At 40.2% G+C, this 11,452-nt stretch overlaps 1 long non-coding RNA gene across 1 annotated transcript; it reads right to left on the bottom strand.

Annotated features, from left to right (window-relative positions):
* Window positions 1-333: 333 nt before the first annotated feature.
* Window positions 334-11,149, bottom strand: LOC103348322 (uncharacterized). The gene is made up of 3 exons (XR_516747.4): window positions 11,013-11,149; window positions 3,781-3,838; window positions 334-660 (listed from the first exon to the last, which is right to left on the bottom strand). It is a non-coding gene; the product is annotated as an uncharacterized lncRNA (long non-coding RNA).
* Window positions 11,150-11,452: the final 303 nt, after the last annotated feature.

Below are 11,452 nucleotides of genomic sequence, written 5' to 3'. Positions count from 1 at the left end.
TCTGATTTTTTGAAAAGGTAAAAAAAAAAATAGACAAATGTTTAGTCAGAGTAACAAAACAAAAACAAATAGAAAACTAAAATAAATAAAATAGGAAATACAAAGGCTCCTAAGAAACTACTATAATCAGGTATCTGCTAACAAATTGATGAACCTCAAATAAATGGATAAATTCCTGAATACATACAACCTTCCAAAATAAAATCAAGAAGCCAGAGAAAATCTAAACAGAGCAATTGCATATAATAAGAATGAAGTAGTAATTTAATTTAAAATCTCCCATCAAAGACAAATCCAAGACCTGATGGATTTACAAATGAATTCTAAAAAACATTTTTTTAAAAGATTTATTTATTTATTCAAAAGTCAGAGTTACACAGAAAGAGAAGAGGCAGAGAGAGAGAGAGAGAGGTCTTCCATCCGCTGGTTCACTCCCCAATTGACCGCAACAGCCGGAGCTGTGCCAATCCGAAACCAGGAGCCAGGAGCTTCTTTGGGGTCTCCCATGCAGGTGCAGGGACCCAAGGACTTGGGCCATCTTCTACTGCTTTCCCAGGCCATAGCAGAGAGCAGACCAGAAGTGGAGCTGCCAGGACTTGAAACGGCTCCCAGAAGGGAGCAGGTGGTGGCTTTACCCTCTATGCCACAGCACTGGCCCATCTAAAAAACATTTAATGAGGAAATATTTCCAATTCTCAAAATAATCCAGAATATTGAGAAATATGAAATTCTGTCAAATTTTTTCCATAAGACTAGCATTACTTTGATACCAAAACCAAATAAAGACACAAAACACAAAGTTTAGACCAATATTCTTGATGAGTATAAACCCAAAAATTATCAACAAAATATTAGTAAGCTAAATCCAGCACTACTTCAAAAAGATCAAACACCACAATCAAGTGGGATTTACCCAGATATTTATTTGCAAGTCAATAAAATTAATAAAGCAGTGGAGGATGGCTGTGAGTAGACAGGACACGAGAGCATTCATTCTAAGAGCATGCGGGCGGATAGCCGTGTGCTCCCACTTTTATTTAGAGGGTACCAACAGTTCTATAAGGCAGCAGACATGTAGGCAAGATTATACATCAACTTAAGGATTTGGGAAAAGGAATTTGGTCTGGTGGTCTAAGACAGGGATCAGAGCTGTGCTGTAAATCTTCAGAGACAGGCCCATTTAAATACTCCTGCAAATTTACAAATTCCCAAAAACTCCCCAGATACCAGTTAACATCCATTAGCCCCTGCTGCCCCTGCTGCCCCAGCTGCTACATTCCTTTGGGGGCCGGTGTGCCCACCACCACCACCTACCCCTCCCCCCCCGCCCTACCTCGCCTGTTTTGGTGGGAGCAGAAACCGTGGCTCTGCCTCTAATTTCAGAGCAGTTTGCTGTCTGAGAGATATTTATGCAGCATCTTCTACAGATGGCCGAAAGATTTGGGCCCCTGTATCCATGTGGGAGACCCAGATGAAGCTCCTGGCTCCTGGCTTTAGCCTGGCCCAGACCTGGCCATTGTAGCCATTTGGGGAGTGAATCAATGAGTAGAAAATCAGTCTCTCTCCTGCTTCTCCTTCTGTCTATAACTGTGGCTTTAAAATAAATGAATTAACCTTTAAAATAAAATAAAATTAAATAGAAATAAAAATAAATGGGGACGGGCCTTAGCTCAGAGCTGGCTGCTGCAGTCATTTGGAGAGTGGACCAGCAGATGAAAGATTCTCTCTCTCTCTCTCTCTCTCTCTCTTTCTCTCTCAAGTAAATATATAAGTATATATTTTAAAATATATTGTAAAAAGAAAAGAAAGTGAAGCCGGGCCTTCTACATTCTCTAGGCTTTCAGCTCTACCAGAGAAGTCCAAGCACATGCCAGGCACAACCAGAGAGGTTCAAGACTTACTTTCTTTTCCCTATAAAGAACCTTATGCTTCATTTATGCCGAAAAGCTTTGTATCTGTGTTGCCTCTGACTCAATCTTCTTTGCATTTTCTCTGTCCTCTAAATGACAATGAGAAGGTCTCTGCCTCAGAGCTACGTCTGAGGAAGTGTTGGCAATAATCATAATTAGAACTGCCACTGACTGTCTCCTCAACTAGAAACTACACCAAGCTCAAACTTAATTTAACAGGTAAAATTAATGAGCTCATGCCAGGCACTTGGCAAAGACACACACATATCTATATCTATATCTATCTATCTATCTATCTATCTATCTATCTATAGATAGATAGATAGATAGATAGATATAGACAGATATATCTATATCTAGATATCTAGATATAGATATAGATATAGATATAGATATAGATATAGATATAGATATAGAGAGAGAGTCTGATTTAGTAGCCCAGAAACCCCAAAAGGTAGAAATCACTGGTCCAACTGAGGTTCAGAGAGTCAAATGGCCTGGCAACAGGCCCATGATACCCATTCTCTCAGAGTCCAAAATCCTGGCTCTTACCTTTAGGATGCTCCCTCTTGGTCATCTCTTCTAAGCCTATGGCTCTTCCCTTAGGAAGTTACCTAAAAGAAGCTACCTCAGCTCTTCCTTTGTTAACATCCAATTCTTCTTTCCTTTCTTCATACCCAAAACCCAACCTCACCCTAGCTATATGGTAGGCCTGGCCAGTGACCCCTCTTCTGGCAAAATACAGGTAGTGAGATAAGAAGCACATATCCAGGCTTTGTAGGTGGTGGGGTTTCTCAAGTCACAGACAGATCTAAGTATTGGGATGTAGGAAGAAAGATATATAGTGCCCCCAAAAAAAGGAAGATCCAGGGGAAAAGAAGGTGGGTGTGTCATTTTTCTTTAGCTGCCCCTGCAGAGGTCATCATGAGGATTAAAGGTATAAAGAGATTCTTAAGCTGTCAAGTGAAATACAAGTATGATAATACTATATGGACTGTATTACCTCAACATTAAGATGTTTCTCCTGTGTCTCTGTGTGGTGGTGGTGGGATTATGTCACCTACTAGGTTCTAGAAACTGTCCTCAGCTATGAACTAATTAATAAAACAGTTTTCAAACTTCAAAAAAATGTTTCTCATATTTTATTATTGACAAGCAAAACTTACCTTATACTTTGTAAGTACACTAACTTCACTAAGACGTTTCTACCCTCTGTTAATTCAGAGGTGATTTTGCAATGGATGGCTTCTTACCATCCACAGCACTCCATATGGATTCAGTTGACATTCCCAAGTCAGGGGTTAGCAATGAGATTGATGTTGTGTTTTGCTCAATAAGAGTTTTTCTAAGGTATATAGCCTTACCTGAGAGGACAATCTTTAGCTACTGTTTTTCCAAGCAAGAGAAGAAAAGCTGAGGGTGCGCACAAGCCCTAAATTGCTTGGTAGGGCAAGGAAAGGCAGGATAAGGCCCACCTTACCTTTATTAGACCTAGAGCAAAAAGTACAATTGGAAGCACCCACAGTGCTCCCCTTTTCTAATCTCATCCCAATCTGGTCCTATCAAAGAACGGTCTTCACATGCTCACACGCAAACACACAGCCCTGCATATAGTTAACACAGGCACTGACCCTAATGTAGTCGTTAGCTACTCCTCTGGCCTTAGTGTGCCACATCCATAGCATCGTTCACCCTTGAGCAGATCTGAGAAAGAGGCTCACAAAGGCTCTGGAGGCATGCTCGGGGCCCTTTGGGAAGGTGATTTCAAAATCCCAGTACTTGGAACACGGGCTAGGTTCTGGACTCAAGAAAGGAAGCCCCTATGACATAGAGAAGTTAGAGACAGCAAAGTCCAGAAAAATACGTTTACCTTTGATATTGCCTGCAGTTTCAGGGATTCCCAAGACTTCCCTCAGTTTGATACTCCCCTAGAAGCATTCATAGAAAGGATATTATCCTCATGCATTGGTTTAATATAGGGAAACAACACAGATTAAAGGTAGGGGCAGGGTTCAGTAGGGTTCCAACTGTGGTACTTGCATTCATCCTCTCCTTGTGGGACTGCTGACAGCATTAACTCCCCTCAGCAGTGATGTATAACAATTTGCACAGAATATTTTCAGCTAGGGAAACTTCTGTAAGCCAGCATTTGCGATGCTGCTCAGTCACATCCATGTTGACTGCTCCCACAACTGAGCTTTGGTCTTCAGTCCCTCCAGAGGCTGCCCTTTGGAGGTAGAGCACCTAACATGTGGCTGGCTTAGTGCCCTCTTCATGAGTAAAATTGTTAGACTGTTTGGCATTGTCCAAAGATCCTAAGTTTAAAAAAAAATTCTTTCTGGAGAAATTTCCCAGGATACCAGGTCAAAGGTCAAACCTTTCTTTGGGTATGGTTATGTTTTTTATCACATTAGCATCGTACTCCTGACTCATAAGGATCACAATGACCAGAAAAGTTAGAGGTTTCCCCATTAAATTTGAAAGTTAGATAACAATGAACATTGTTTCTGCATAAGTATATCCCAAACACTCTGTGGAACATACTTATCCCCCCAAAAGTTTGTTATTTATCTGAAATTAGAATCTCATTAGATATTTTCTATTTTTATTTGCTAAATCTGCCAATGGGCAGGAAAAAGGATACACCTGGGTCAGAACTGTGGCTTCTTCAGCTTCTCAAAGTAGACGTCTTGTTTTCTGAGCCTAAGGGCTGACTGGGTAGCATACCTATGTATTTGCTGCAAACTTGAAGCAGAGTTGATGATCGTTGAAGGTCAGCCCCAGAATCTCTAACCACAGATGACCACTCAGATGAGGAAGAATTAAAGAGTGATCCAATCCGTCATGTGGACAAGGAGAAAGAGGCTACCTGTGTGGGTTTGGTCACAGCAGACACTGCACATTGTCAGAAATCTCTTACTGTGAGTCAGTTTTGGATATTTCAGACTCACTCCTGCCAACAATCCTGAGGTATAGTCCCTCTGCTTCCACTCAGATATACTTCGGTTTGCATCCCAGACTGACTACTGGTTAGCTACTGTTCTCAGGAGATTATTTTTTGAGACTTCAGTTTTCTCTTCCATTAATTGGATCTACAACATGTTTCAGAAATGTTTTGGAGAGAAGCATGAGCTAATTTATATAAAGCATCTTGCATGTACTAAATTCTCAAGAAAAATTTACTTCTCTCCTACTTTTTTTGAATTAACAATTGATTTTGTTATGAAAGTATTCAATTTGAAAATTTGAGACACTGTCTTGTGAAATTGAGTGACTTTCATTTTTGGTTGAGGAAGTCAAATACTGGTTGGTTATATTCCCCATACCTGTTCCAAGTCTTTGCAGCCTCTATGAGCTTGAAAGAGAACACTCACTAGCATAGAGAAAACCATACCCATATGGGAAAAAGAGTCACCAACATCCCACATGATTGTGTTTCTTAGAAACCAGCCCTGAAACACCAACCACTTAGTTTGTTTATACTGTGGCCTTTATTCCCAAGCAAGATGTGGATTCTAAAAATTCACATGTTCTTCATCAAGAGAATAATCTTCAACCACAAAGGGAAGGATCTCAAAAGCATTTTAGTTAATACATTCCTTTTGCTAATGTAACCAAAATATTCCAGTGTTTTCCCTTAATACTCTAAATTTACAGCTAGCAGACAGATGCTTCTTCTCAAAGGCTTTCATAAATCTTCCCATATGAGATGGAAATGAAGGATTTATTCTTGCCCGTCTTTTAATTTTACTCAACACTCAATGAGTTATTCTTACAGCTGGCATTTCAAATGTATTAGTAGAATTTATCACTCAAAGGCTTTTGCAAGGACTAAATTACACTAATGAATTGACTATGAATTTGAAGCCTAACATGAGGCCAAATATTTTCTGGCTTCATTTCTGTATCTCAGCAAACAGCTTAATTTGCTCCCTACTTATCCATTACTGCTAAATAGTCTTGCTATTATTGTAGTAAATGGCTGCAAACCCTGGCTTACCCTAAGGCTCAGGCTGAATGGAGTGGGAAGAGGACATTTGCTGTAGACAGGAAGGGTAAAAACCTGCCATCCACTCATTTTTCCAGAGCTGGAGGAGGCAGGTGGGGATCATAGTCCAACCTACCTTTTTCAGTCCCTCTCATAGTCATAGTCTATTCTTAACAGCTGGCATTTTCAATGTACTAATGAAATTTATCACTGAAAGGATTATGAAAATGTTAAATTATACCAATGAACTGACTTTGAATTTGAAATTGAACATAAGGCCAAATATGTTCTGGCTTAGGGAATTTTTTTTTTATCTCAGCAAACTACTTAATTTTGTTCCTACTTATCCATTATCGTTAAATCGTCTTGCTATTATAGCAATGTCTGCTAGCAGCATTATAGTTAAGAGTCTGTGCATGTTTTCATTATAAGTGCCTATTTTCTGAGATTCAGACTATTTGGGAAACTATGGAAATCACACAAAGCTCTCAAGTTTTGCTGGAATTAGTCCAGCCTTATATTTTACCTTTTGTACACATTAAGAATCAGGTCTCAAAAGGGAGAAAGTCATCAGCTATTCCCCCAAAGAGTTGACATTCTGCTGACTTCCAGTTTTGTGTTACTCTGATTTGAACTGGTAATGTTGGTGTTTGCTTCAGCATCGTCCCATTTTATTTGCTGTGTCCAGTAGTCTTTTTCATTTAAGTGACAGTTGTGAATCATATATTCCTGTGAATAGTTTATTCCCTGCTAATCACCTACTGGACAAGATTTAATTCCTAAAAAGGGCAGGAGATTTTTTTTCAGGTTTTCATATGTGAAACACAAATGACCAACTGAAACTTGTAACCTACAAAGCACTCTGTTCTTCTGTGGGAAACAACTGTTTCTCATAAAGATGTAAAGGGGGATGAATCAAACAATCACCCCCAATCCTTTAAGTTTTGACATGCACAATATAAAGATTTTAAAACCTTGGAATTCAAGATTAAGATTGAGAAATAGGAATAACTAGAAAAAAAAAAGGAATAAAAAAATCTGTTGCCTTCAGTGAAACTTCTGAAAGCTCCAAAACGCTGTGCGTCTATATTCCTGAGTCAGTCTCCATGAGGCCTTGGGAAGCTCAGTGTTGCTCTGGTGTCGCATCCTCCTCTCTTGCCTTTTCTTTAGATGTAAGGAGTAGTTCCTATTGTCCCTTTCTCTGAGAGAGCTCAGCCAGAGACTTCTCAGACACAGTCTAAAACCCAAGACTTTCTCAGTTCCTACAGACCAACAGCGCCTAGGTATAAGGCTTAGAGGTAGGTGCTGTACATCACAAATTCCTCCCAGTGGGGGACTGAAGCTTGGGCCCAACTTCTCACTGCCTTGACCCATCCCTGGGAGAACTTGCATTTTAGTGAGGTGGTTTGACAGTATTTCACAACCCTTCTCAGTCAAAGCATATGCTGGAACTTTTAACTACAGGGAGCAGGACACCCCAGGCTCATCTCCCTCCTGCCAATTGCCTCCAAATTCAACTATCTGTCCATCTACCCCCTTTTCAGAAGTCACCTTCCTTTCCTATAATTCATGCTGTGTGTTAGAAATTGTTAAAGGGAATGAGAAAACCAATTATCCTATGACATGCAGAAGTTCTCTTCACATATCGCCAGAGGTCAAGTTGTGTTCGATGGGAAGCAAAATCTGCTTTATGGACCATTCTTAAGCTTCAGGTGATGCTCTTGGCTTCCACTGATGTCTTTCTGAATATGCCCAAGACACTGAAAATTATTCCATTTAGGAATTCATCAGAGAAAAGACACCTATGAATTTGCCCAACAAATTTGTTTTCTGTTCGTAACCTTGACTTTCAAAATAACCTCCCAAATCCAATTATTCTTGGTTTTTCTATAAGTGAAACACAAGACACGTTGCTGTTCCTGACCTTTTAGAATCAGATGCTACTTCTGTTTCACCTTGAGTGGAGGGAACTTCCCAGCATTCACAGCAGTTTCACCTTGCGTGAGGATAATAGAAGGTCCTACCTACACACTACTTTGCACTCACATCTTTTCTCTTTCCTTATTTTAATTTTTTTCAAGATTTATACCTATTAGGTTGAACAGAGGGCACAATGTGCTAATCTCAGGCTTACAATGGTTTCTCTTCTGCATGTGCAAGAATGAAAAGCAGAGAGTAAGGATGTTTGTGGAGACCTCTGGCAGAGGGGAGGCTCCCAAACTCAGGATTCTTTTTTTTTTTTTTTTTTTTTTTTTTGACAGGCAGAGTGGACAGTGAGAGAGAGAGACAGAGAGAAAGGTCTTCCTTTGCCGTTGGTTCACCCTCCAATGGCCGCCGCTGCAGCCGACGCACCGCGCTGATCCGATGGCAGGAGCCAGGATCCAGGTGCTTTTCCTGGCCTCCCATGGGGTGCAGGGCCCAAGCACTTGGGCCATCCTCCACTGCACTCCCTGGCCATAGCAGAGAGCTGGCCTGGAAGAGGGGCAACCGGGACAGAATCCGGCGCCCTGACCGGGACTAGAACCCGGTGTGCCGGCGCCGCAAGGTGGAGGATTAGCCTATTGAGCCACGGCGCTGGCCCCAAACTCAGGATTCTAAGAGTGCTGGCTGAGCGGAGGCATTCAGAATAGGACTAGGCTAAGGGAGCCCAAACTGCCTACTGTAAAAAAATGCTAAATGCATTAAAAATTGTAATTCCTATGCCCTGGGATATTTCCAGAGTAGAAAAAACCTGTGTTTTGGGCCTGTTTGTTATCATAATTGGCTTCTTTTTTGGGGAAAGAATCACACTTTCTCTGATTCTGGTACGTGTGGCAATTAGAGGAAATTCCAAAGGTATTTGAAGCAAGTAGAAGCCAGGGGGCCGGGAGTAATACGTTGTAAGCAGTGAGCTCTACTTTAAAGAATAACTGGATTTTTCCCCCCAAGGTAAATTTACTCTGCATTTTGAAGATATATTGGATGGAAGAGCTGCCAGTCGTCCATCCTCTTAGCCATTTATACATGTGAAAATGATATTTTTACGTTCACATTCAGGTATGAAATAGCATGCCCCAATTCTAATGGCAAGTGATGCCAAGTCAAACAAGGTGCTGAGCCATGTTAATGGAAAAGACATTATGCCACGGTCAAACAAAGTAAAACATACATTTGATGTAAAAGGGATTCCAAAGGGAGGCTAATGTTTAAACTTTGTTGTGTAAGTTTTCTGGTTGCTTATCCTTTAATGGGCCTAAATTCATTTCCTGGGAAATTATGACCTAGAAGGTAAAACAGACACTCCTTCAAGAATACATTTCTCCGACTTTTCCAGGATAGACCCTCCAATTCCTGGCTCAATATCTTGGCTCCCATTCTTTCTTCTTTTTAGATTTTTCTTCCTTCATTTGTGCCAATCTCGAGAGTCTAGACAAATGTCACTACTTAAGAGAATGGGAGCATCCTCTTCTAAATCTGGAGTATTTACTACCTCTACTGATCATCCATAGCACATATACTTATACAGACACATTGGAAAACAGGAAATGGTAGTGAGCAAGAGCAGAGGCCTTAAAATGTAAAAGTGTGTGCTTCAGTACTAGCCCGACCTCTGACTATCATAGCTGTGACACCTGGTGAGCTCTTTACACTTTCTAGGTGATTTCCTCCCCCATAAAATAAAGAATATTATCAATACACCAATCCCATGGAGCTACTGATATGAACAAATGTGATTATATATGAAGTATTTAGTCAAGTGTCTGGGTCTATACAGAATATGGTGACTGTTAATATTTCAGTATACTTTCCACTTTCTTTTTAAATTCCTAACCTAACTCTGTATGGACATAAGGCCCCCTACTGTTCTCTACATTCATCTATACTGGGAATCATATCTTCTGCATATTTCCCTTTCTCTGAGGTTCTGGGACAATGCCCTGTACTACATTATGCGCAAAATAGATGAATGTTGAAATTTTGGGGCTGACAACTATGTTCCACTCTTGAAATGCATGATCTCTTCAGATTACATTGAAGAGACCAACGGGAAATAAGTATCATGTTTCACCAAGCAAATAAGGAAGCCCAAGATGCACAGCAGTTAAGTGTTAAGAGTGAAGACATTACAGATGACGATGATATTTGTACCATTATTAAATTAAAAAAGGGATATGATCAGCTGTTTGGCTTAGGGGTTAAGAAACCTGCTTCCCAAGCTAGGAGTGCCTGGGTTGAAATTCTAGCCCCTGCTTGCAGCTTCCCACCAATGGAGACCTTAGGAGGCAGCAGGTGATGGCTTCCTCCAATTGGGTCCCTCCAATCTATGTGGAAGACCTTGCTTGAGTTCTAATCTCCTCAATAAAATTCTGGGTATTTGGGAATGAACCAGCAGATGAGAACTGTCTCTCTGTTCTTCTCTCCTTGTCACTCTGCCTCTTAAATAAATAAACCATATAACAAAATAAAATAAAATAATAAATACAAGCAAGATGGATTCTCAAGAGAAAAACTGTACAGTCTGAAAATCAAACTGGCATTAAATCTGGTTCACACAGGGGAGGAATACTTTTTAAAATGTCAACATTTTGTGTGAAATATCTGATTCTTGAAAGAATTAACATGTAAGAACTAGTTGTCAGTCAGGTCTTGAGTAACCAGATGCTGGGCTCTATTTTGAGCCTTTAGATTAATTGCTGAAGCTAAATGCATAGGCAAAAATATCTCATTCATTCAAATTCTGGGCATGAAGAAAAAGTGTATGTAATTTAACAAAAATAATGGTAAATGTAGTCTTAATTTATTTTCATATCAAATTAGGTGACAGTCATTTCCTCATTCTTATGATACAAGATGGCATTAAATCTCTACCTTACTACTTCTCCAGGCCTCAAAGAATTCTCACCTCAGTGGAATCTGAAAACTTAATTTTTCTCAGTATATAAAATTCATAAGACTTGTAAAAAACATACCATAGTACCATGGCTTTTAATTTCCTCATGGCTTATATAAACATGAGGCTGTCTACAGCTGGATATGTGTGAGGTTTTTTTCTTCACTCTATCTAAGAGGATTGTTTTTGAAAAATCATCTTTAATTTAGAGAAGCATGGTACATAAAAGAAGTGTATACATTACCATCTGCTAAAAAAGTGTCGGAAGGCTCCCCGTGGCGAAGCTTGCAGCATCCTGTGGTTTCCAACATCATTACTTGAGGGGTTCGGCAAGGTTTCTCCTAAGCACTGTCAAGTCTTTGCTGAGCATTTGGCAGCACTGAGATTATTTTAAGCAGCTCATTTCGGTTATAGCCTGAAAAGATTTCCTGTTTTTATGACCTAGCCCCTTTTCTCAGGAACGGGCGGGGTGAGGGAAGTCTGCAACCCCAGAGCTGGGAAAGACCCTTGTCTCAGAAGCACTGAGAGGAGTTCCGGATAAGGAGACATCCATTCTAAAAGACGTCACCCAGAAGCAAGGCACCTGTAGGGCTTGACCTTGGTAAAGAACCAAACTCAAGAGAAAAAGTAGAAGTTAGGAAAATGGTTTACTTTCCTGATTTTTACAATCAACATCTGTTGGAA

The sequence above is a fragment of the Oryctolagus cuniculus genome, chromosome 1 (assembly GCF_964237555.1).
Source record: "Oryctolagus cuniculus chromosome 1, mOryCun1.1, whole genome shotgun sequence".
In the NCBI taxonomy this organism is placed as follows: Eukaryota; Metazoa; Chordata; class Mammalia; order Lagomorpha; family Leporidae; genus Oryctolagus; species Oryctolagus cuniculus.
Note: the sequence above shows the minus strand (reverse complement) of the source record. Positions and strands in the feature narration are given on the sequence as shown.